This window comes from Plecotus auritus, assembly GCF_963455305.1.
Source record: "Plecotus auritus genome assembly, chromosome: 4".
NCBI lineage: Eukaryota > Metazoa > Chordata > Mammalia > Chiroptera > Vespertilionidae > Plecotus > Plecotus auritus.
The window spans coordinates 50,330,605-50,358,400 of NC_137775.1; the positions used below are offsets into that span (position 1 = coordinate 50,330,605).

Consider the following 27,796-nt stretch of genomic DNA (forward strand, 5'->3'; position numbering starts at 1 on the left):
CTCATGGAATCCTAAAACCTGTGCTTAAGGGATTCATAGGCTCCTGGCTATGAACCACTGAACTAGATGGTCTCTACCTTTAGAGTTACATAGAGCCTTGCTATATAAAGTGTAATTCACAGAGTAACAGTTCACCTCTGAGTTTATTAGGTATCCCAGGTCCTGGCCCAAACCTATTGAGTAAGAAGCTCCATTTTAACAATATCTTCAGATGACTCATACAAATATTAAAGTTTGAGAAGCACAGCGATCATGTAAAAGCACAAAGGAAGATAATAATGATTATTCCTTTCTTTTTCTCCACGATGTCCCCAAATGCAGACAAACCACAGCAAGGGTTTTTAATCTGCAACTTAGGTCCAGGAGCCATCCAATGAAAAAAAAACCCTTAAGATTCTGCATTTTGTTTTAATCAAAGAAGAAACACTTATTTATATTATATGATAATGTTTATGTTAAAGATAATCTTGATTAAATACACACATTTGGGGAAGCTATCACCACTAATGGTACCACTCACAAAATGGGAAGAGAAAAACCAAAATGTTAGTTTGGCTATGTAATTCTAATGACAGTCGTTTGTGTGAATCACTTAGCATTTATGCCTAATAACCATACAGGACAATAATGATTATGCAAACTTGTTGCATCTGATTACCACTGATGTAGGTTTTCTTTCATTATAGTTGCAAATCTCAGAGATACCTTTAGTGTTCAGAATTTGTTATACTTGGGGCATAAAAATCTGCTCAGAACCTTTCTAAATTAGGGCAAATAGTTTAAAAGGCTACTTTGAAGATCAAAACTAGTTTACTATATTAAGCTACTTAGTATTTACATAGAATCTCCTTTTTGAAGTGTAAATGTTTTGATTCAAAACATATAAAGGATTTAAAACCATATGATTCATTTGTAGGGGTTAGACTTGCACTTTCATATTATATCTGCCTCAAATTAAGGTAGCTTTTGAGTTTGTCCTGGGTAGATGCCACATTAGTCTGCAAATCTGTGAACTCCTATATTTCCAAATGACTTCTTAAAATAGAAGGAACTAAATGTATTAGAAGAATGTGAGATGTATAGATTAAGGGATAAAAGAAAACCAAATAAGATAAAGAGGAATAGGTTAAGGGTGGCAAAGGAGGTAGAGATGGAAATGAACAGAGTATGAATCTTCATGAATAAATTCACAGTGACATTTACTGAGCCAAGAAAAGAAATAAGAGAGGAAATAAGATGTTTTTAAAATATTCATGCACCTTATATCACACCAATAGTAGTCAGTCACTCAATAATGCTTCACAATGAAATTAAATTAGTATCTCTCCTTTCTCCCCCCTCCCTCCTTCCTTTTCTCCCTTCCTTTCCTTTGTTTTGTAGTAGTAGTGCTTCTTGGTATTCTAGAAAGGATACAATATATTAGAGAAGATGGCTGAATCATTTTATTTCCAATAAAGATTTTTTTATGTTTAGTAACTCTATGACCTCATGTGAGTTAATTGAGTTGATGGTTACTCATCCCTCTCTGATAAGAGCTTTTAGAAAATTGATTTGCCTATGCCCTCTTATTTAAGTCATTTGCTTATCTCCTCTTATCTAAGTACTTCTAGTTTTCTAATGCATTTATCACAGCTTTGTGAATAATGGGCAGGTGCTGCCCAAATAAATCTTTATTACAAATTTAAAAGCTGAGAAAGCAAAAAGAGTAAGGTTAATTTCTCTTTCTTCACCCTGGGTTAAGAGTTTTGCACTCATTAAACAAGGACTCTTGCCTGTGTTCAAGGCAAGGGCAAGGTTGGTGTCCAGGTAGACAAGATTGAAAGGGTGTAAGTGATGGTTTCCTAATCACAGAGCTAAATTGCCACTATGAGTAGAAAGTGTCTGAAAAGAACCATTCTTTTCTGTTGCATCTCAAATTGATTCATGCCAGTTTATTTATTTGTTAATCTAGAGCATTTATCTTGCTCTTTTACATGCTAGCTGTTTGTTGAATAAAGACAATTATTCAAGCAAATGGTGTAAAAACATGCACTGTTCTTTTTTCTATGTGATTTATACTTACAAACCATTTAGGTATTGATTTATTGTTTTGCTTTTTTCTTTTGCTCTGCAGATTTGATTTCATATTTAGATATCATTTCCTAGGTAAAGCAGGGACTATCCTAGTGGGTAATAGGGTTTTATAGTGCCTAACCATAATGCCACATACAATTATCTTTTTATGATGACACACTCCTTTTAATAAGTTTAACGATGATATATATCTACCTCTTCTCAAGTAGATGCAAAGATTGCCTCTGCTCCTGGGCCTGCTTCATGCTGAGGGCAGATGTGCTCCAGGAAGGAGCCAAAGGACAAGAGGAATCCACAATGATCGAGAATAAAATAGGAATAAGAAGAGAATACTGGAGAGAGAAACCAAGATGATGGCATATGTAAGCACCTAAACTGCTGCCCCGCACAACAATTTCAAAACTACAACTAAAAGATAGAACGGACATCATCCAGAACCACAGGAAAGCTGGCTGAGTGGAAATTCTACAACTAGAAAGAAAGAGGAAATCTCACGGAGAAGGAGCAGCAAAGAGCTGAGGTACAGAGACACGCACGCGCAGAGAGGAAGGGCAGCAGAGTGCCTGGCTGGTTTTCTCTGGCGGGAGGGGGAAGGAAGCACCCGACTGCACTGAACCCCAGTTCCGACTGCACTGAACCTCAGTTCCGGGTGAAACCCTGTGGACCCAGGCTCATACAGGGGGAGTTTGGACTGTCAGGTAGAGAGAAAGGCACACGGAGACTCGGAGACTCAGGGGAGCCGCAGCAGCAGGGGTCTGGAGGCGCGAGTGTGCATGAAGACTGACTGCGGAGGTTGCTGCAGGCTTTCCCTAGCGGAAGGGAGCGGGAAGCTACTGATGGCACTGAACCCCAGTTCCGACTGCACTGAACCGCAGTTCCGGGAGAGCCCCTGGGGACCCACGCTCTTACGGGGGAAATCTGGACTGTAAGGCAGAAACTCGGGAACCGCAGAAGGCAGAGGTCTGGAGACTCGCACACAAGGGCAGGGTCGATGGGAAGCCAAGACTGTCTGCCCCGCCCTGAGACTCCACCCCTTCCAAGCTGAGCGCAGAGGCTTTTGCAATCTGGCAAGGCTAATTCTATAAGGCTGTCTCCAGAACCAAAAATCTCCCAGCGTAGACACAGCTGATCCTCACAGCCAACTGGCCTGCAGGTCAATTCCTCCCAGTGATACCAACAACAATCAAGACTTAACTACAACAAGGCTGTACACACAGTCCACAAAGGGGTGCACCAAGAGTGTCCACCTCAGGTTAACTGGGGAGGCCGACCCGCCGGACCATATAGGAAACCTAGCACACAAAGATACTCTACCAACTCAGAGAAGCAGTGAAAAATGAGGAGACGAAGAAACAGATCACAAACGAAAGAAATGGAGGAAAACAAATGACTGGATATAGTATTCAAAACCACAGTTATAAGGCTCTTCAAGAATATCCTAGAAAAGGCCGATAAATATAACGAGACCCTCGAAGATATGAAAAAGGACCAACTAGAAATTAAACATACACTGACTGAAATAAAAAATATTATACAGAGACCCAACAGCAGACTAGAGGAATGCAAGAATCAAGTCAAAGATTTGAAATACAAAGAAGCAAAAAATACTCAACCAGAAAAGCAAAAAAAAGAAAAATGAATCCAAAAAGTTGAAGATAGTGTAAGAAGCCTCTGGGACAACTTCAAGCATACCAACATCAGAATTATGGGGGTGCCAGAAGAAGAGAGAGAGCAAGATACTGAAAACCTATTTGAAGACATAATGACCAAAAACTTCCCCGACCTGGTGAAAGAAATAGACTTACAAGTCCAGGAAGTGCACAGAACCCCAAACAAAAGGAATCCAAAGAGGACCACACCAAGACACATCATAATTAAAATGCCAAGAGCAAAAGACAAAGAGAGAATATTAAAAGCAGCAAGAGAAAAACAGTTAATTACCTACAAGGGAGCACCCATACGATTGTCAGCTGATTTCTCAACAGAAACTATGCAGGCCAGATGGGAGTGGCAAGAAATATTCAAAGTGATGAATAGCAATAACCTACAACCAAGACTACTCTACCCAGCAAAGCTATTATTCAGAATGGAAGGTCAGATAAAGAGCTTCACAGATAAGAAAAAGCTAAAGGAGTTCATCACCACCAAACCAGTATTATATGAAATGCTGAAAGGTATTCTTTTAAAAGAGGAAGAAGAAGAAAAAAGTAAAGATAAAAATTATGAACAACAAATACATATCTATGAACAAGTGAACCTAAAAATCAAGTGAATTAAAAATCTGAGGAACAGAATAAACTGGTGAATATAATAGAATCAGGGGCATAGAAAGGGAGTGGACTGATAATTCTCAGGGGGAAAGAGGTATGGGAGGTGCAGGAAGAGACTGGACAAAAATCGTACACCTATGGACAGTGTGGGGGGAGGTAAGGGTAAAGGGTGAGGTGGGAACCAGGTGAAGGGGAGCTATGGGGGGAAAAAGGAGAAACAATTGTAATAATCTGAACAATAAAGATTTATTAAATTAAAAAAAAAAAAAGAAGAGAATACTGGAAAAACACTACAGAGGAAAGTCAGATCTACCCTGCTCAGCTAGCTCTGTATTAGATTCATCTTTCCTGTCCTCTTGTTTATCCCATGTTTTCCCCTCCCAAGGTGGAAGCCTTTGCATTTGTCTTTATAGCAAATTTAGGAATTGACGTTTTTTGAATTTAGAATAGTTAAATCAGTTAGATATGCTTATGTGAGTGTGTCTCTATCTGTTCGTGTATATATTTATGGATGTGCTATACGTAAATATGTTTACAAGTGTATGTATGTGTTCTACATTTGAAAGTGGGTATATTTGTATGTGTATCTATATATTCTTAGTTTGGGTTTGTATGTACATAAGTACGTATGTATATGGGTATTTGAATGTCCATATGTGTTTATATTTTGGTATATAAGAAAGACAAATTTGAGATAAAAACTCATCTGCATAATTTTGGGGTTGAAAAGAAACTTTCTAATTCAATTCTGGGCTATTTATATTCTGGTCTATGTCAATAAACTTGTGTGCTTCAGGAGAATAATTTTAGAATGAAGGCAAATTGACCTTGGACAGTTTCTAGGGATTTGGTCAATTTCCAGGCTAGGTAATTAATTGTGACTTTATGTTTTCTGGACCCTACCATTTCAATTTAATGAGGATTCATTTTCTCTTGTAAGCAATTTTTATTCTATCTATGGATTGCTTTCCCCCATTGTAGGTGGTTCTTTCTCACCAGCAAGAAAAATGCCTCTATTCAATAGAAGTTCACTAACTACTTAGCAGCTTTAATTAGATATCAAGAAGTTCTTAGTAAGCCTTCGAAAGGTGAAGTACAATTACTTTTCTTCTATGAAATTCAACCCAATATATTCAAAATCTTAGAACAATGCTGAGCAATGGTTATGAAACTACCGATAATAAATGGGCTCCAATATCTTTCATACTTTTACCAGCAGAGTTGTTTGCTTTTAAACTCATTTTCTATTTATCTGCATACGGTATAATTAATTATACATTGCAGAGAGCTGAAAATCACATGCACTTTTTCTTAATAGGTTGGATTGTTTTCCTGGTTAGCAGCATATAAACTTCTTTCTGGGAATCACAAAATTGTGTACTGAGTTGAACTGGATGCAGATACGGCCTGAAGTTTTCGCGCCACTGTTGTAACAACATGTCCTGTGCATCTACTGCTCAGGCTGCCATTAGGAATGAAAGCCTGTTATCTCAGAGGGATGCTGTTATCGCTAAGATTACACAGCCCGCGTACCCACAGGGCCTGGCTTACATCCGCAACCTGAAACTGTGAGAATGCATGAACATGAACATAATAATGAAGCGACTCCCAGTATTCATACCTGGTTAAGAACAGCTAGTTCTGCGTGGAGGAAACAAATTTTACTGGTCCACTTTTATGTATAGAAAATTATAGTAAATTTCCCCCAATAATTTATTTTAACATTGAAATTTCTAACCTATATTTCTCTCAGAGAAATGAGAGTACATTGTAATAAGAATTAATGTACTTCAGATTTATTCAGATTTTTTTATTTTTATTAATAGGGGAGAGTGCAAACGCAGTCCCCCACTACCACAAATTATGCAATTGAGTTTCCCACATTTGGGAAAATCACAGGGGTCAGCACATCCAGAGTGCAATGCATAAACCTTGCCCTGGGGAAACCACCTTCATAATCATGTATCTCCCCTGCCAGGTAAGTATTATTCAGATATTTAATAAGCAATATTTAACCACATTTGAGTATGTTTTTCTTCCTTCCTTCCTTCCTTCCTTCCTTCCTTCCTTCCTTCCTTCCTTCCTTCCTTCCTTCCTTCCCTCCCTCCTTTCTTCCTTTCTTCCAAACATCCTGTTATCTTTCTTTCTAGTTGTTCCTTACTTTGCTACAAATTTAAATGCATTATGAGAAAAAATAATTTGCTGGCCAAATAGGGTAGGAGACACGAAATTAAGTAAGATTATTCATAAATTAAATTGTATAATTTTAAAATATATACCACAAGCCTCTTAACCATTATTAGGGACAAAAATTTAACTCTGAACTTCTTAGCAACCATTGAAAGGGGTAATTACATAATCAATAAGATAAGTAATAAAACCAGCATCACTCCTCTGAAAACAAAGTGTGAGAAACATTTCTCCTGCAGATCATTATAAAAGGATCCTGCATAATGTTGTGAGCTTAATTTTTCATAGTATCTTTATTTTACATTCAACACTATATTCCAGAGGGTTTGGTATAGGCTGAAAATGAGGTGAGAACAAGGTATTCCTGGTGTATAGGTCTCAATTTTAGAGTATCTAAAGGCAAGCTTGGAAATTGGAAAGCCATAGGCCAAGTTTGGTCACAGATCTGTTGCACTTGTCTTATTTTTATTTAGTTAGTTTGCATGCCTGGACATCAGTGCTTCTCAAACTAACTGCAGTGAAGCGCTAGTTTTATTTTTAAATGTTCTATTCTTCATGAATCAATAGTTTTCTAAAATGCAATTACAAATAAATTAGACAAAAAGAAATGAAAAAGACACTAATATAAGCCCACGTTTTTTATTATTAGATTTAAGAGACATAAATTACTTTCAGCTTCCTATAAAATTTTCTAAATCTTCCTCTCAGTTTCTACTTTTATCATGGTCCTGTAAGAAACACTTTGCAAACAAACCTGGGCCTGCAAAACTGATTTGAGTAGCACCCTCGTCTCCACGAGGCCAATCACTTCCATTACTCCACTTCCTACTATGACCCATTGTCTTATCTGGGAACCACTTCACACAATTACATTGTAGGTTTGGCAGCTGGAAGTATCTTTATTTTGGACCAACTACACTAGAGAAGTATTCAAATTTCGAAAAATGTTAATTCATATAACTAAGCTTTCAATGTATACTGGATATACTAGAGTCAAAGTTATACTTTCCTACAAGTTACTGTGGTACAAATATTCTGTAGTGCCATCTAAGGATACACCATCTGTTTAAAAATCAGTGTGTAGTTGGTGAGGACAGATAATCTTTTAACAGTCCAAGTTGCTGCACTGTATTATATTCATGGGGGGGTGGGGGGGGCAACTACTCTAATTCTGCATGGAGGTAAGCTGTCTCTGTATATTTCTAATCGTGGCTCCAGCACACTATCTCTCCAACAAGCCATGTAACCCCTCTGAATTACCATACTCTTATCTACTTATCAATCTAAAGTTTATTCCAGTAACAGGCTTACTGGAAGATCAAATGAAATAATGTACATCAACACTATGGAATGTTATTTGCAAAAGCTAAGTTGCATGTTTAATAAGATATATACAAATGTTCAAACGACAAGAAATTAAAAATAAGTGAAATCATCATTTCTGTACTGTGTATAACTTATGAGGAATCAATGAAATTTACTTTACTTTTACATGTTACAAAACCCCAATATACTGCTGTTGTTTTAGACAATTAATTACCTTTTAGAACAATTAACACTTTAAAAATATATTTTATATTTAGCCTTATTTGTACCATTACAAGAGTTCTGTATGTCTACATGTAAATCCACATTTCTATCTGGCATCTTATTCCTACCACATGAAGAACCTTTTAGAACACAATTTATGGTACAGTTTTTGCTGCTTTCTTTTTATCATTGATTTTCTGTAGTTTTGATATGATATATAGAGGTGTGTGTGTGTGTCCATGCATGCATGTACTTTAATTGTATGTTTAGTTATCTTGTTTGGATATGTGTTTTTATGACTTTCATTATTTTTTAACATTCTCAGAAAAAAAATCTAGCTCAGTGCTTGTTTTGGTAAGAAAGCTTCTCCTATCTTTTCAAATATTTTTCTGATTTGTTCTCTCTCCCTTCCTCTAGAATTTCAATTACATGTATAATAGACCATTTGATATTGTCCCAGAACTTTTGGATGTTCTATTATGATTTTTTTCTTTTTGTTTTCCTTTTACTCTTTTTATCTGTTTGTGGTTTTTTCCAGTGTGGCTAATATCTAATGACCTGTCTTAAAGTTCACAGATTCTTTTCCCAGAGATATGAAGTCTACTAATAAGCAAATTGTCAGAATTTGTTTTAACATTTCCTTTTATTTCTATCATCTTCATTTGAATGTTTCCTATAGTTTCCAATTTTATGCTGAAATTCTCCATTAGTTCATGTATATTGTTCACCTTTTCTGTAATGTCCTTTAACATATTAATAATAGTTATATTTAAAGTCCCTAATTGATAATTCCAACCATGGGTCATCTCTGAGTTTGGTTTTCTCCATTGTTTTGACTCTTGACAAAGGAGGAAATGGAGGTTAACTGTCTCTGTATACGTCTAATCTTGGCTCTAGCACACTGTCTCTCTAACAGGTCATGTATCCTCTCTGAATTACCATATTCTTATCTATTTATCAGTCTAAAAAGCTTGTTCTAGAGCCAAGATTAGAAATATACAGAGACAGCTAACCTCCCTTTCTTCACATTGTTGTATAGCTTGTCATTTTTAAAAATATATTTTTATTGATTTCTAAGAGGAAGGAAGAGGGAGACAGAGATAGAAACATCAATGACCAGAATCATTGATGGGCTGTCTCCTGCATGCCGCCCACTGGGGATCGAGGCCACAACCCGGCATGTGCCCTTGACCGGAATCGAACCTGGAACCCTTTAGTCCGTAGGCCAACGCTCTATGCACTGAGTCAACCCAGCTAAGGCGCTTGTCATATATATGTATGTAAAGAGGTAATATGCAAATTGTCCGGGGTGCCATAATGTCACAACCACTCAGGAAGAGGCTGCGTGCGCAGGTGGGTGGAAGGGGACTGTGTGCACGGTGAGGCAAGCCATGGATGGTGCAGGCCTGCAGAGAACAGGGCCTGCCAGACATCGTGGCAGCGAGGAGGCCCACAGAGAACAGGGCCTGCCAGCCACGGCGCTCCAGCAGTCCTGCCTCTATGCATGAGCTGCAGAGGAAACACCTTTTCTGACTGCTCATTAGCTAAGCTCCCCATACACCAGTCGCAGTGTTCTTGCTAACTTGGGTAATAAGAATCCAAGAAGGTGATCTAGGGTTTTTCCACCTCACTCCTGGAGGAAAAAATGAAGGTCCACTGATGGAGAGGCTAAGACATGTTACATCCTGCCCTAGCCGTTTTGGCTCAGTGGATAGAGCCTCAGCCTGCCGACCGCAGAGTCCGGGTTGATTCTGGTCAAGGGCATATACCTAGGTTGCAGGCTCCTCCCTGGCTGGGGCCCAGGTCAGGGGTCATGCAGGAGGCAACCAATTGAAGTGTCCCTCTCACATTGATGTTTCTCTCTGCCTTTCCCTCTCTCTTCCACACTCTCTAAAAATCAATGGAAAAATATCCTCAGGTGAGGAAAGGAAGGAAGGAAGAAGAAAGAAAGAAAGAAAGAAAGAAAGAAAGAAAGAAAGAAAGAAAGAAAGAAAGAAGAGAAGAGAGAGAGAGAGAAAGAAAGAAAGAAAGAAATGTCATATCCTATGAAAGAGACATCTTGAAAATGCCTAAAGAAAGTTGTCATTTTTTCGTGGTGAAGGGACTGGAGTCCATGTTAATGAAAACACCTTGGCAGCTGCAGGGGCCGGCAGTGGCAGCGGCAGCGGGGTGATGGGGGCGGCGCCTTTCCCTGATCAGCCCAGTCGCCTCCTGCAAAGGGAGGCCAGACTGTGGCTTAGGCCCGCTCCCTGCAGGGAGTGTGCCTAAGCCGTCAGAAGGACATCCCCTGAGGGCTCCCGGATTGGAGAGGGTGCAGGTCGGGCTGAAGGACCACCCACCCACCACCACCACCACCACCACCACCACCACCACCACCCCACCCCCCACCCCCACCCCTCCCCCCAGTGCACAAATTTCATGCACTGGGCCTCTAGTTTTTTAATAAATGCCGAACATCAAGTAAAAAAACAATTAAGGCTTGTGAAAATTATTTATTCCTGGAAATTGGGCATGCCTAGTCTACTTCAAGGCCATTAGTTTGGGGCATTGAGTTAATCTAAGTTATAAATAGAGTTCCACTTTGCCAAAGACTTCAAAATCCTAGAGAATTGCCTTGTGTTTAGAATGGGCGGCTGTGGCATGAAGAAAGTGAGATTTGATGCTTTACCTACAGTGGTGACCAATCCTATACTTTGCACTACATTACTGAGGGAAGCTCCCTCTTGTCTCTCACCCTGCTTCCAATATTTCTCACAAGCACCTGATGCAGGTCCACATACAAGCATTGCTGAGTTCAAACTCCTCTTGTGTCAGGCTAACCAGAGATTCTATACTATCTTTTTAGTCCACATTAGTCTGCCTTTAGCAGATTTCTTTTCTGGCCACTTGTATGGTGACCAAATGTTCTTTGTTCTCTGCCATGTAAGACACCAACCCTGTGACCTATTTCTCCATCTAGATACATGAGATCTAACCATGGGCTAGCAATACTAGATATGTTTGCCCTAGGAACTCAGTTTTCTGATGGGTCCAGGAAAAAATTATGATTCTGTAGTTCAACTGGCTTTTTCTTATTATTAGGGTGTGATATATATACATATACATTCTTTCTAGCTTTGTTCACCCCAGGTAAAACAAGAATCCTTCAGTTCATGAGTTTTAATTCTTAGGGGAAAATTTTATACCATACTAGCCTAATAATAATTAAAGTACAAAATTTATTTCCCATGTTTCTGCTTAATTTTGTCATGGAAAGTATGATTCATATTAGTTCTTCTGTGCTCATTATATGCTACTCCCTGCATTGTTATGTATCATCCTGAAGAGTTCAAAATTCTCCTAGTTGGCACAGAAGAGTGAATGTCACTTGCTATATATATGATTGGAAAACACACTCATTTCATTATTACAAAACTAGAGGTCTGATGCACAAAATTCATGCAAGAGTAGGCCTTTCTTCCCCCGACTGCTGGCACCAGCTTCCCTCTGACATACAGGACCCAGGCTTCCCTCACAGCCCCTGCTTCGTCTGGAAGGTTGTCCAGAAGGACATCCGGTCTAATTGGCATATTATGCTTTTATTATTATAGATGAAATGATTATGTCTTTTCAAATTAATCATTATGGAGAAAGTACATTTAATGACTGAGAATTTATAGTGGCAGTCAGTGTTTTAGGGATTTCTGCATATTATCTAATGTCACATTCACAACAATCATGCAAAATTTTTACATAATGGAAGATTGGAAGGTGCCACCACTGGAAGATTGGAAGGTGCCACCCTGTAACTTAATGTTTTGTACTTCACTGAATTGTCATGGTTAGAGACTTTGTGTATAGTTTGTGGATATCATCCAATTAAAAATAGTGCTTAAAAATAAAAATGCCCCAAACAAGTCAAAATCATTTCCTGACCTTCCATGACTCCCATGAAACCTTATTTGTCTTATATCTGATGCACTCCAACCTTTTTATTCTCCTAAATAAAGCATATATTTTATCAATTATAAAATATTCCTTTGTTAATGTTTCTATTAAAGCAACAAGGCAATGTAGGGACAAAATGGTTACCAAAGCCCTGTCTACTATGAGGAAAATAGCAAAATTTCAGTTGGTCATAATTCAAGAATTTAGAATTCTCAAATTTCCAAAATGTCTCTGGGATAAAACCGGAAGAACACAGGCCTTGAATTGAAGCTGCAACCAGCCCGTGAACAACAAGTAGACACCAAAACAAGGGCCAGAGAGTTCATCATTTCATCTGACCCTTCAAGTTCACTGCATAGGAAGAAAGGGAGCTTCCCCTTCCAGAAGGCTTGTTACTTATGTTTTTGTTGTTTTTAGAACATGAGTAAGCAATAAAGGCAGAAGAAACTGGAAAATTAGAGGGGGGAAAAAGGATGGGGAGAAGTGCACCAGACAGGGTTGGCAGTATGTGTGTGTGTGTGTGTGTGTGTGTATGTATATATATATATATTAGAGAAATATGCTAATTAACTGGGACGCCATAACGGGTCGACCTGACAGGAAGAGGTTGTGCACGCAGCGTCGAGGGCAGGGCGGCAGGGTCCTCCGCGTGCTAGCACTGGGGGAGGGCCTGATCAGCAGCGGCCGTGGCTGCTTCAAGGGCCAGAGAGGGAGGCAGGATCAGACCAGCAGCAGCAACGGTTGCAGCGGGGCCCAGGGAGCAAGGCAGGGCCAGACCGACCGGCGACTCGAGGGTGGGTGGTGCCACGTGATTTCGAATCGCACGCTGAGCTCCTAGTTGGTTATAACAGTAATAATGAGGGGCGCACGGTAGTGCCCAAGACTGCAAAGACAGGTATGCACAAGCAACAGTCATTTGAACATCAGAGGGGGGAAAAAAACAATCTGACAAAGAAATGAAGTAAGAACATCTGTGCATAAGGCCTAAAGGTAAAGGGAAGTATGCTTATCTTGAGTCTACCTCTTTGATAAAGGAGAAAAGTCAGAGGCTTTGAAATTTCCAATCTAGGGGTAGAAGTCCCTAGATAATATAGGTATGTGACTCTCAGATTTTGATGATTAAACAAAGCTATGCATTTAATTTTGTGACCCACCTCTCAATTTCTAAAAGTGTATAAGTTATATAAAATTTATAGGTTTCACTATAAAGTACTTTTAAATGCTTCAAGATGTCACAAAACTAGGAAGAGGCATCAGAATTTGGATATTTACATACCTATAACTAAACAAATATTTTACACATCTTCCATTCGTTTATTCCTCATGGGACATAATTTTCTAAAATATCTCATGATAAGTTCAATGTTAATGAACATTGGTACCTTCAGTTCACCTCTACAAATATTTACTGAATGTCTTCCATGCATTAGTTGGGGAGCTAGGCACTAGGAGTATGAAGATTAATAAATAACCAGTTTCAGAGTAATGCAGTGGTGGAAACATATAAATATATCAAACCAATGTGATGTTGTAAGGTCATAATATGGTACAAATAAGCTTGTATATTATACCAATACAGAGAAAGGGCATGTGTCTCAGCCTGGGTACAAGAGAGGCCTATTAGAGAAGAAAACAGCTGTGCTGCTCAGTCTTGAAGAAAAAGTCCACAAGCAAGCAACATGAAATAGCAATGAATCTTTTTCCTTTGATTATTTGGAAAAGTTTAGGTAGCCTTCAAACTGTAAAGTATTGGAGAAATATTAAGGCCAATATATGGATAAATGTATCCATCCAATTTTTATTTAATGATCTTTATTGACAATCTACTATAATAACACAAAACAGACATTTCTGATAGCCTGTGGTTTAGGCTCAAATTTTAACTTCCTGACATGAAAATTCTCAATTCTTTAATCTGCCTTACATATAAGTTAATCTGCCCAATTTATATTGTCAGGAGTAACTAATTAATAGCCTAGGGATACACTTTAAATACAATATATTTGCTTTAAAAGTTTCCTTCTTGGTTTTGGTCTTAGTGAAAATTCATCAATCTTAGCTCTCACATGTTTAAAGCATCCCATCATTAGGAAATAGCAAGGATGAACATATATCATACCATACGGAGCCTACCAAAACAAGCATTTATTGAAGTCCTTTGTTTTTGTTGGAAAACAGTTTGCCAGGGGTCTCTCACATTTCTGCACATTTTATAAAAAAGTACTGCCTACTTTTGTTCTGAACTATTTTTAAAAAGATATTTGTAAAGCAAACAGCATTGGAAGATAGAAACAATATCTCCTTCCAGAGCAAGGGGAATCATTTTACCATTCATTTACAAAGTTTGGCTTGGTATTTCTTAAATTCAGTCCCTTTCTCATAAAGTTTAGATATGATCTGGTCTGCCCTGTGTTGCCTTATGGAAATTGGGGACCAGTGCTAAAACCAGATACTCTTCCTGCTGCTGTTGCTGTGTATAATAAATTTTCCTTCATCTCTGATCCAGATGTCTAATGTCTTCTACCAGCATCCATGAATCTGTGGCAGGCTTTCCTGTCAGCTTAAAAGCAGAGTAACATCTCAGACCCTGCGGAGGTTTTGATAACGTTGCTGATGAAGAGGGGATGCTGACAGAGACATGGCTTTCTTTCTGGAAAAGAGAGGTGAGGGACACATAGGTAATTTAATGGAATCTGAGGGAAGTCTACGGGAATCAGTAGAAATTATATAGTCATTTGGGCAATAAATAAATAGGCTCCCATGTTTTTGCTTGTTAATGAAGGGCGATTGAGGAGGTCGCTGCAAGCTAAGTAACAAGAAATATATAAAATACAAATGCCAAAATGCTGTTTTGTTGCTAATTCCCTCCTAAGTGGAAGGACCTCCTTGCCAGTCCAATAGCCAGACTCTGATCTTCAGGACTACTTACGACTTAGGACTAAGATTTGTACTGGGTGGGCAGAAGGCTGCTCTCCGTTTCATACAGCAGTCAGGGAGATGCACATACATACTGAGAGTGAAAAGGGGAACTCCATGACCACGAACCAGGTGAATCATTAAAAGTGTGACTGGTTCACATGGGAAAGGAGGAGGTAGGGAGCATACTGGTTGTTCAGGAATAATGGTAAAAATAGGTTGTCTTATGGCTAAACCTCTCCTTCATTCTATCATGCTAGTAAAATCTCTGGTTTTTTAATAGTGAATTCTGACTGCTATAAAGGTGCATTGGATGTCTTAGGGAGATTTTCCTGAAACAGAAATCTTCCTGTGGGAAACTATAGATGAGCCCTTGGCTACCATCTGAGCTCTCACTGCCCTGGGTTGAGTTTAGAATTCTGATGGAGCTGACTGACTAAAGAATGAGATAGAGACCCAAAGAAATCTTGATAAGTTCTTAAGGTCATCACCACTGTGCAAGAAAACTCCCCCAACCCTGATGTTGAAACCATCAGGAACTTAAAAGATGTTATCTAGACAACAGGACAGCAAATGTGCAAAATTAAGGTGAATGCCTTAAAGAAGGTGACGACCACTGTGTGAGCCAAAATTGATTCAGTCAAAGGTCACACATCCCATGGTCCTAGCAAAATAGCAATGTGGCTATGTGTTTGAGTCCAGGGATTCCCAAGGCTGACATAGGTGGTATCAGCCAGGAGGGCCTTGCTCCCCCATGCAGAGTATTGGGTGGGCCCAAAATACTCAAAAGTTCATTTGGTTATTCCATGAGCCATTGCCACATTACTGGAAACTGAAAGTACATATGAAGCCTCTCTCTTTCCTTGCTCTCCAATCCCTCTCTGCCTCTTTACCTTGATCTACAGGGTATTCTCCAAAAATATATACATACTTTGAATGATTATAAAGTCATTGCTTACTAATATTCAGTTCATTTTCAAAATCTAAAAAAATCTACAGAAATGAATACTTTTTTTTTCATTGCCTATTTTCAAACTGATGACCATTCTGGTCCAGGCACTGCTGAAAATGTGAAGCAATGGAATCACAACCATCAAGAATCATTTTGTTCGCTATTTGTATGCCCTCAATTCATCAATTGTGGCCAGTTTTGTACTATAAACTTCATCTTTATGTATCCTCATTTAATAAAAGTCTAGTGGCACTTTAGGATAAGTATTCTTCTTCAAAACTTAGTCTGGCTTCACCCATTATTTCAAATCAGTTAAACTAGAAAAGGAGTAAAAATTAAGTGAGTTATCAGCTGTTAAAGTGTGTATACATTTTTTGGAGGCACCCTATATAATTTAAAGAGATACACAATTATAGGCCAATGTATCTCTATCTCCAACAGGGATCAAAAGACATGTGCACCACCTAAGTATGCTGGAGAATTTCAGGGAAGCAAACGAATCAAACTTGTATGGATATGTTGAATGTGGATGCCCAAATTGTTCTCTTACCTGGATTTATGGAACACTCAGGTTCAGCTAATAGGGGTTAAGGTAGAATTCACAATGGGAAAGGCAAGTTAACGTGATCTTGTGGATGGATAACTTTAGGCCAATTTAATGTACTATTTTTGTTGTTTCTACATCTGATTGTGTGGTAGGAATTAATGTGTTATATGCTTATATTTCATCACCCATTAAGTGCCTGCGAAGATTATCACCATTGGAAAAAACCACATACAGGGAAACACTAATGGAACATGTAAATCACTTTCTACTCTTCTCCCTGTTTCTCCCCACACAGTCCAACAGAAACAGTATGAAATCCTGGGAGGAAAAAAGAAAACCACACCCTCAATTACAGACTTGAAGACAACATAGGTAGCAAGAGATACAGTATTTTAATACAACAGCCCAGCATGAGCAGTGAAAAATACTGAGGACTTGAAGCTAAGAATGGATTGTCACCAACAGCTCATGTAACTGAATCTATTACCAGACTAAACATTTCATTTACTATCTAGGATAGTGTCAATGCCTTCTTTTCTATTCTACCTGCTTCTGAGGACAAAAACCAACTCACATTCTATGGCCACCAATATACATTTGCAGTAACTCCCAAATTTACTACAGATTATCTCCAGGAGTAGCTAAATTCCTCTGCCATTTGCCATCAGTCAGGTAGGCAGTATGAGTGCCTCTACCCTCTACTGTACAAAGCTTTAACTATATCATGATATCCCGTTGATGACAAAGTCAGAAGCTAACGTTAGCAATGCCTTGACTCTGGTGTTATCATGCTTCCACCAGCTAGGGTGGCTTATAATCCCAGACAAATTAGGGCTTTGCTTGTCAAATACATTTTATTGGGACTATATGGGCAGATTTGCAATATTCAATCCCTCTGGCAGTCAAAGAAAAACTGTGGTCTGTCCAACTCCAACCAACACAATAGATGTTCCACACCTCACAGGAATATTTGGGTACCAAAGAAAATATGTGCCTTACTTGGACATTTCTACTTATACCTTCATTTCAGCTAATCCAAAAATTAGCATCCTTTAACTGACACCCAAACCAATACACACCATTTGCAGCTCTCCAGTAAGCTATAGTATGCTCTCTCCATCGGGGCCCTACATCCCTAAAAGATCTGTGAGATTTAAGTTTCTGTGACTAAACTCTGGAAAAGGGAGACAGCCTTCACCCTTTGGGGTTTTGGATGGGTCACCTCCCTAGCACAGCGGGTACACCCCTACCATGTACACATCTTTTGAAAAGCAGCTATTAGCTTGCTACTGAGCTCTTTTCAAAATTGAACTTCTTACCCATGGAGGTTTTATGACTCTCTGACCTACCATCTTCATTTGGGGATGGGTCAACTCAGACTCATGACTAACAATGTGAGAAAGGGTCCTGCAGACACACTTATCAAATGGAAATGGTATATTCAAGCTGTCAGCTTGCTTGGCTCCAATGGCATCTCAGTTTTACATGAAAAAAATGGCTCTCCCAAACTGTTGCAAGTGTCCTAAATTTAACTCTCTGCTGAATCTGCCATCCCTCCAGACAGCTCTGACCATGATTTGATCTATATTCCCCTCAATCTAAGCAAGCAATGTATCAGAAACAGCAGGGGATGCCTCCAGTTTCTGCATTTCCCATGTGAAATACCTATCAACACCTCTGCCTGTCTTTCCCACACCCATTTCTGTAACCATTGCTTAGCCAATCAGTGGGACAGACAAACGCCACCAGGCTGTTGATGTGGACAAATGAGACAAGTTAGATTGACTGCCTTCACGCAGCCCCTTGAGAACAAGGACTAGCATCAGTTATTCATGCTTAACTTAGAGGTCTTAAATAATAAATTAATTATTCAAGACCCTTCCTAGGTCTTATAAATCAGCTGGGATTGACTATTGAAATAGTTGTCTCCTCCAGGTCAAGGCAGTGAAGCCATCATTATCATTAACAGCCCTATGTCCCTTTGCATCATATACTCATACCTACACAATAAATAACTATCAGCATCAATGGAATACAGAGAGTTAAAATTGCCTGTTTAAATTGAAATATATTTTGTTAAAGCAATTTATGAACTTTTAATTCTTAACTTTTAATACTCCAAATGTTGTTGGCTGCTTCCATTTACTCCCTCTTCTGTATTTCATTTGAATGTACCTTAAAGATTTAAGTTCCTTAAAAGACAAAATTGATATTTCAAACTTATGTTAAAATGTAAACTTAGTTATATTTCCTTCAAAAAATGACGCTATGAGCTGCAACAATTGAATAGCCACTGATCTCATTAGTGTGGGACATCCTATATTAATTCATAATAATAGGTTCTTACATTGTAAAAAAATTTTTTTCTCAAAGTTAAAATAATATGGAAAGCAATGTAAACATATGCTATTTTAAAGAAGGGGGTTATTTTTGTGCCAACACTCAGTCATGGCATACTGCCATCCATTTTGGCAAGGCATATTAAGAGTAAATTGTAGTCTTTTTTTTCTCTGGACACCTTGTTCAGTAACATGGTAGCTGCCCTAGATTAATGCCAGCTGGTATCCCATCACTCCTTTCTCTGTTTGTTCTTATCTGTCTCTCCAGTTATACTGTAAGCTGCTTGAGGTCAAAACCTATATTATATTCATCCTGGTATCTATAGTCATCACTTCAGATCTTGCTAGTAGGAGGCCCTCAATAAGTGGAAGCTAAATTAGACTCCAAAGAAATTAGGTTATGGTAGCCTTTCAGTTAAGTCTGCATCTTAACTGATTAAAAGAAGATCATTTCCTGACCTAGCTGGTTTAGTTCAGTGGAAAGAGACTCTGCCTCATCCATGGACTGAGGGGTCCTGAGTTTGATTCTGGTCAAGGGCATGACTATCAGTTGAGTGGAGTACTTGCTCTTGGATGATTGCAGGCTCAACTCCCCCTGGCCTCGGTGCCTGCAGAAGGGCACAACCAGTAGATGTGTCTCTCGATGTTTCTCTTGGGTGGATGAGGATTAACAACAACAACAAAAGAAGGTGATTTCCTAAGACAAGGCATCCCTTCTGCTTTTGAAGCAGCCACACAGCCCCCTACCTTCCATCAGCACAGACACACCACACTTAAACAATGTAGTATTTTCCATATAAATGTAAATCCTTATTACCATGTTACTCTTCTTAGATGAGATGACACTGATGAGCCATATCACCAAGAATACATTTGAAAGTTTATATTTTACTAGGGAATGCCTAGTCCTATAACCATCATAGTTGAAAGTAATTATTTTTTATTTTTTTATTTGTTGTTGACAGTATTACAAATGTCCCACACTTTACCCCTCTTTGCTCTCCTTCATCCAGCTCTTACTGACCCATCCCAGGCCTTCCCCATACTATCCTCTGTAAAATATTTCCCAAGCTTTTACCTGAAGGTGAGGAAGAATGAGCATAAAAAGATTACACAATGGAATACTGTGCAGCTGTGAAAAAGAAGGATCTCTCACCCTTTGCAAAGGATGGATGGACCTGGAGATTTTTATGCTAAGAAATAAGCCAGTCAGAGAAAGACAAATACCAGTATAACATAATCTCACTTATATGTGAAATCTAATGAACAAAATAGGTGCAGAGCATGGAAACATGGAACAGACTACTAGACAGATCTCCTAGGGGAGGGGTTTGGGAGAATGCGAAGAACATATATGCATATGTGCATAGTCCATGGACACAGAGGATAGTATGGGGAAGGCCTGGGATGGATCAGTAAGAGCTGGGTGAAGGAGAGTAAAGAGGGGTAAAGTGTGGGACATTTGTAATACTGTCAACAACAAATAAAAAAATAAAAAATAATTACTTTCAACTATGATGGTTACAGGACTAGGCATTCCCTGAGAAGGCACAGATTTTTATTTTCATTTTTCTTTAATACTGAAATTTGCCGAAACCGGTTTGGCTCAGTGGATAGAGCGTCGGCCTGCGGACTGAAAGGTCCCGGGTTCGATTCCGGTCAAGGGCACGTAACTTGGTTGCGGGCACATCCCCAGTGGGGGGTGTGCAGGAGGCAGCTGATCGATGTTTCTCTCTCATCGATGTTTCTAACTCTCTATCCCTCTCCTTTCCTCTCTGTAAAAAATCAATAAAATATATTTAAAAAAAAATACTGAAATTGATTATTACTTTCTTAAAATAAAATAAGGGGTAAAATTGATATTTATTTTATAGAAAGACATACAGCATAGAGTCAGGAGACCTGGATTCTAGTTCTGTTTCTATTAACTACTTAAGAACCTAAGTTATTATTAAAATAATGAAAATGCAATGCCCTCTACATCCTCTAATTGATGTCTACATTCTGTGATTTATTCCATTAAGAATACAAAGCATTTCATTTGCAGCTAAAGAAATATGATTTTCACACCATTTCATGTAAAATCATAGAATCTAAATTTGTTTCTTTTTCTGTGGGAATTTTAATTGTACATAAGATTTAATCTTATAAGAGTGACAGCATTGTTGTAAAACTTTGGTTGGAATCATTATGCTAGTTTTGAAATATTCATTTTGTTTATCTGCTCTTTGAGAATGTTTTTTGTGATATTCCTTCCACTATATAATAACAATAGAAAACAAAGCCATCTGTAAACATTTATGTAATAATATGATACCTACAAGCACAATTTGCAGATTATTTTGAATTCATAAAATTTGAAGTATTTTTATTTTTTTTTATTTTTTTTTTAAATATATTTTATTGATTTTTTACAGAGAGGAAGGAAGAGGGATAGAGAGTTAGAAACATCGATGAGAGAGAAACATCGATCAGCTGCCTCCTGCACACCTCCCACTGGGGATGTGCCCGCAACCAAGTTACATGCCCTTGACCGGAATCGAACCCGGGACCCTTCAGTCCGCAGGCTGACGCTCTATCCACTGAGCCAAACCGGTTTTGGCTGAAGTATTTTTAATATACAAACTTTTCTAAATGTATAAATAAAAATACAAAAAAAATCAATAAAAATTGAATAATACATCAACACATGTATATAGAAAAACATAAGAGATATATATTAAGCTATGAAAATATTAGTGATCACTCCACTGAATCATCTTGCCTTCATAAGACAATAAATTACTTGGCTCTTTACCTAATATTGTAATTTTGGTGTGTGTATATGTGTTTTTTTTTCCCCTTCTTCCAAGATTTTATTTTTAAATTTGTCTAGAATTGTATTTGGGTCAATTAGTTTACATAAAATAATCCCTAGGTTTTACTGAATAAAATGAGTGCATCATTTTATTTTTAAAATTGTGTTTTTATTGCTGTAAATAAGACATTTTTAAAAATTCAAGTTGGAAAACAGCTGTTATCCCAAATACCAAAATAATGGAATTTGCATTTAGATACTTTTACTTGAATAAAGAATTTAAGCAAGTATCCACATGTTTTTATTCCTTCTATTTCTCTCTTGCCTAATTTCACTTCCTCAGCCCACCCTCTTCTCCACACACAAGCCAAAAATGGTTTCACATGAAACATTCAAACAAAAGTAGTCTATTGGTGAAATAATCTATATCATTTCCACAATTTTATATTACTCTTTGCCAAGGTCATCATCTGATTCTCACTGTTGGAGTTTTTAAATCTTAGCAAGCATCACCAATATAAATGCCCAAAGTTCATTGTAACTTTCTTTAACGCTGGAGCAGTTGTCTGTGTTTGAACAGATAAAATAAAAATAATAGTCAAGGAAAAAGCTATGAGTGCCTAGAAGGGAAAAATGTGCCAGTTGCTAGTCTTCCTTCTTTTAGGAGTCACTCCCCACCCCCTGCAGTGTTAATAATCAAGGTAATTAAATTAAAATGTGGCCATTTTTTTAAAAACTTATGAGTCTACAGTTCTGAATTTTTGGTTAAAGGTTTTGCTGCTATAAAAATGTTACTTTGAATATATTTTAATTGTAAGAATAAAAAAGATGCTTTTTCATTTAATTGGAATGATTTTCAAGTTTCTGCAAATAGGGTAATTGTAAATTTAAAGTATTTATTGGTGAAAAATGTATATATTTCTATTCCAATAAATATAATAAGTAAGTGTGAAGTTAAAATAAATGTTTTAAAGTTTACCATATTGCCAGTGGTTTCACTAAAAAAAAATTTTAAAAAAATTTCTTTACCATTGTAAACATTTAATTTAGACCTATCCCATCCTCTAGGTGGCATATAGTTATGAGCATTATAAGATACAACAAAGATATTCAAAGATATGCCATTCAAATATTGATATGACTTGTTTCCTTAAGTGTTATATTCAGCCTTTTGGCATAGCCTTAATGACAACTACATTAAATTTAGGCAGAACTTGAGTTCCAGCACACCAAACATTCCTTACAAAAATTCCTGCTTATTTATTGCAGATTAATTTTTTATATTCTAATAGACAATTCTGAGACTATTTTAATATTATTTGTATATGAACATACATCCTTACAAAAGAAGTGAGAAATTCTGACAATGAGGAAGTTGACATAATTATAATTATGTGAGCATATAGTGTCTTGAACTCATCATTTACACAATTATGGGCAATAATTGATCAAGGTCAGCATTGCTCCTTGCTTTCCCTTTTATTCAATTGGGATGTATCTTTTCCAATACAGACTCATTACTGTTGGACATATTGCATATAGTAAGTACTCCATTATTCTCCAAAGGATAAAAGCATTTAGAGGAAAAAAATTAATGATTTTTTTATTCAGCTCATAACCCACCTATTATCTATCTACCTGGATGACCAGTGCGACTATCTGCAGTAATTGTAAGGTTAAGTACTTAGTTTTGAGTTTTCTCCTTAGTCAAGCACTAAATTTTACCAACTAAAACTTCTGAATGTAGAAAACAAACGATAACGTCATTACTCATAGCCCCCCTGACTCTGGATGCAGTTCTCCACATTTACAAAACCATCCTTGTCAGTGACTTGCTCACTGCATTTTTGCCTGTGTCTGCAAAGAGAAAAAATAAAAAAAGGCTTGGATACAGTTTGAGTTAAAACAAATTTTTTAAAATTCTTGACTTTTGAGAAGGCAAGATTTTAAGGCAATCCTCACTAGACAAATTCTCTCTAGATGATTGCTCAACTTTCCCTCTCTATTCCTTGTGTAGCAGAGACTTGCTCATGTGGGGTGAGGAAGCACACATCTCTCTCCATCAACTGGGAGAGCAACAATGACAATTTAATTCCTATTCCTTTAAAATTCTTTAAAACGATAATAATATTATTACCAGGAAATGTATATCCACACACCACATACCCAAATGGGGCACCTTGTAAAGTTTCTGACATCCATTTCTGAATGCTGTTATCTGCATTGCTTAGAACGTAAGCCCTATGACCAATAAAATATGCAGAAATTAATAATGTTGTCACTTCTCTGAAAAACTAAATCATGAATTGTGTGGGGGTAATTTTGTTTTGAAGATTTCAATACATGGGGAGTCAGGAGTACAAATTTTAGTATTTAAATAGTCTCTCCCTGTGCTCTCTCATTCCTTCATCTCCCTTGATCATATTCATTTCCTGAACACAACTCCCCTTTTTTCTCTCAAACCAATTAGAAATACCAAAACGTTAAACATGGTTTCAAAAGAAAGGGCTGCTGCCGGAAGAAAACTTCTACAGAAAAAGGCTGGATGCTAAGATACTACACCTTGCCCGAAGCTCCCACACAGTGCAGTCGCTTTTTTTAGTACGTTTTCTGATCCGACTGTATGCTTCTGGTAGCCACTAAACCTAAAGATAAACAAGGGCTTTGGCTTATTGCAAATTCAAAGATTTCAAAGGATGAGTTTGGTGTTAACTCTATTCTCTTTCAAGAAAAAAATCTTCTTAAGAGTTGCTGAGCTTTTGATTGTGTTGTTGCTAAAGGAGATTCATCACCCTGTCAGGTAGGTGCACAGCTCAACCTGGAAAAACAGGTAAATAGGGGCGTTCATTGTTATTAGCTAACTTGCCTCTAAATGAATAAAATGAATCTGAACGTTGTAAAGGTCTGTGCTCTTTAAAATAACAATAACAAAAAGTTTAGTCGCAAAAGGTTTGTTTTTGTCTTTTTTTTTTTTCCATGCTTTATCACACCCTAAAGAGCCCAGGTGCTGAGAAGCACACAAAGTAACTACAGTATACATAAGGCACGATCACCGCGTGTCCGTGGCAATTTCCTGAGGTGACTGTCAGAAAAGCTGGCGAGGCCCCGTCGTGTCAAGGGATTGAGGTCAGAATTCACTGGCAGGACCGATTGCTTTGCGAAAGAATACGGCGGGACAGCGGGGGCTCACGAGCCAGGCTTTGGAAAAAGGGAAGGTGGGTCAGGGGCGGACTTTGTGGAGAAGGCTTTGTCAGTGCGAGACCGGGTGGAGAGTGGCAGATGGGGGCACTGGAGGGCTGGCAGAAGCGGGAAATCAGACTGGGGGAACGCAGAGGCGGTGAGGACTGAGAGGATCCTGTTTGGGGTAACGGGAGGGTTGGGTCCATGCACCTCTGCTGCTGGTGTAAGAGCTGGAAGTGAGGCGAGACCGCGAGCTGCCCGGGAGGGAGAGGGGTTCAGGTTGCCAGCAGGTGGAGTTGAAATCAAACAGCCCCTCAGGGACCACGGAGCAGCCCTCCCGAGACCCCTGCCTGGAAGTAGAGGAATCACAGCAGGTGGTTTGTGGTACCTCCTAAAGCAAAGACGCGCTCTCCCCGTTTAGCCTCGGCGCCCTATCCCCTGAGCCCTCCAGGCTACTCACCGGTCCGGGGAGAAAAGCGCCATCCGGGCGCGCGCGAGGGCTGCGCGGCGCAGGCGGCAGGCAGGGCCGGGTGGCGGCGGCGCTGTCCTAGGCAGGGGGCCGGAGCCGGGGGACACGGAGGTGGCGATAGCGGCGGCGGGGGCGCAGGGAGCTGCGGGCGGGGAGGGCGGTGGATCCCGAGCTGCTGCGCGGCGCGCGCTCTCTGCCCATCACCGGCTCCGCTAAAGCGGCTATAGAGCTACTGCCGCTGGAGGGGGAGGGAGGGGAGGGGGAGGGGAGGGGAGGAGGCACGCGGCGGGGAGGGAGGGGAGAGATGAGGGTGGGGGAGAGCGTGGGGAGAAGGGGAGATGATCACCCGGAATGGAGAGGAGGAGGAAAGGAGGGAGGCGCGCACGAACCCATCGAAGGTTCCCACCAGAAGAGCTTGGGAAGGAGAAATTCATATGAGATGGGTCTCTTCCCCTCCCCCACCTCTCCTTCCCTTTTTCTCCCTTCGCGCCCTTTCCCTGGGATCTTCCTCTCCAGGCTCAGGCTGGGCTATTATCCAGGCTCGGCGGCAGCGGGGGCTTCTGCGCGCTGGTAAGGTTGCTGAGCCCAGGAGGCGGCCGCGACCGCTCTCGGCGCCACCGGCCTGAGGCACCTGTGCGCGCACACACCGCGGACCGCTCCATTGCGGCGGCTCCCAGGCAGTGACCCCAGGCCATTGCTCTCCTTCTCTCCCCTTTCTGGTCAGATCATGATCATGATTGTGCATCCGTGACATCGGCGTCGTCCCCCTATTGCTGTCTGCTTCCCCCGGCTCTCTTTGGCACGAAGTGTCCGGCCAGAAGAAGCCGGCTGGGAGCTCAATGCAGGCCACCATCGCCTGCCACTTGGAGCTATCGCCTTGGGCAGAGGCGGCAGTATTTGTTTGCCTCCGGGTTGACCATCTAACGAGGTAAAAACGAAAAAAAAGGGTGGGGGGGAAATCCTATGACCCGACTGCCTAGGACCATGGCACAGGGGCAGCCCGTTACCTCACATCTTGGCTCTCCTCTTCCTTTATCCCAACATCCTAGAAAACCAGGACGGCTTAACACTTTAATCGAAATATTTCTCAACCTTTTTATTGCATAGCTTTTCGTTTTCATGCCAGTTCTTCTAGGGTTGGCCTCGCTTTTCTATTGTGGATTTTCTTGGCTCTGTTAGACTATGAATCAGTCCTGTTTATTTGCAAACTACGGAGTCCCATGAAAATAGATACTGTATTTAGCGCGTGTACACTTACAAGTTAGAAGGGGTGAATCCACACTTTCAGTAAGTATAAAAACAATCGGGGCATTATCGACTGATTCCCATGAACCACATTTTGTTTCATAATCTCCATTTGGTAGTTGAGGGTAGGCAGGGAGCAAATAGGTTATTTGTGTAAAAGATATGACTGGGGGGAAAAGTAGTAAACTCTCCTTAAATAACCTAATATAAAGTGATCAGATTACTCTCTGTGAGTACCCTAGAGTGAAAGAGTTTCCGATTTTTTCTGTGTGCTGTTATTTAGTAGTTTTTCAGTTACTTGAGTCATTTTTTGAAGTCAAAGGATTTTAGCCCTTAGAATAAATAAATTAGGCATTTTATTTTAACTAAGCATGTCTTATATAACAAGTGTATTTACAGTAAAATAGTTGCGCTACTGAGAATGGTGAAGTATGGAGAAGCATTTTTAGTTCAATAAAACATACCCAAATATTGATGAAAAGTCTCTAGTTCTTCCCATAGATATTCACATGAGAAAAAAATAAACGTTGGTGATGAAAGTATTGCTCGATGGTCCGTATTTTACAACTTGCTAAAATCTTTCCTGTGAAGTAAATATTTCCTGCCAATGTAAGTATTTGTTTTCACATCTACCTGGTAATCTGCATAACAGTAGCACCTTCTCTTTAAGAGAAGATATACAACTCTTCTAATACACATCAGCTTTAAAAGGCATGTGTCTCCAGGTGTTCAGCATTGCACCATGCAAATTCGCCATATGATATTCTTTCAAATAAGACCATACATAGAATATGGTTGGTGAAAACTACAACTCATTCGACTCCAAGTCTTCTCAGCTGTGACTATATTATAGAAAGAAGCAGTAGTGACTTCTTGGGCAGGGAGTGGTCACCAAGAATTAAATCTTCATTTTTCCTCATCCCTGTCTCAGATATTCCTCATTCCTTCTTTGCTAAGGTGATTCCTTCTTTGCCTTTGAGAATTTGTGCTATTTTCCTCCGAGGTTTGATTATGACACTGTAATAGCAATAGTTGTATAATCTCGTTTTATGGTTGTAAAAAGGTAGATTAAAATGCCAACTCAAATGCCTTAAAAGCCAGGAGAAGGGATGGCACTTACTGTACAGAAAGATGAGTAGTAACTCCTCCCAACCACTTGGCCCACCAGGACAAGAATCAATGGGCTGATAAAAGATGGAAGGGCATTCTAGTTCTGCTGGAGGAATTGGATTTCAATTTAGATTCTCAGGCTGGGTGAAAATTTTTCTGTCACCTGTACCACAGCAGTTTCTCCCTCTCATATGCTTTCCTCTACATCTCCATTAGTGCCATACTGTGTTAAGCATTAAAACACAGGAAGC

General features: G+C 39.3%; 1 protein-coding gene and 1 long non-coding RNA gene across 3 annotated transcripts in view; one reads left to right on the forward strand and one right to left on the reverse strand.

The window, feature by feature from the left end:
• The window catches only part of FUT9 (fucosyltransferase 9), a 175,037-nt gene extending 149,380 nt beyond the window's left edge, over positions 1-25,657 (reverse strand). The window contains exon 1 of the mRNA XM_080666686.1: positions 25,182-25,657. The gene's annotated coding sequence lies outside the window, so the exon portion shown is untranslated. The remainder of the gene's footprint in view (positions 1-25,181) is intronic.
• Positions 24,690-27,796, forward strand: part of LOC308247492 — an 85,000-nt gene continuing 81,893 nt past the window's right edge. The window contains exon 1 of one of the 2 annotated variants that reach the window (XR_013960508.1): positions 24,690-24,756. This is a non-coding gene — a long non-coding RNA (uncharacterized lncRNA). The remainder of the gene's footprint in view (positions 24,757-27,796) is intronic. The other variant, XR_013960509.1, reaches the window with a different exon arrangement.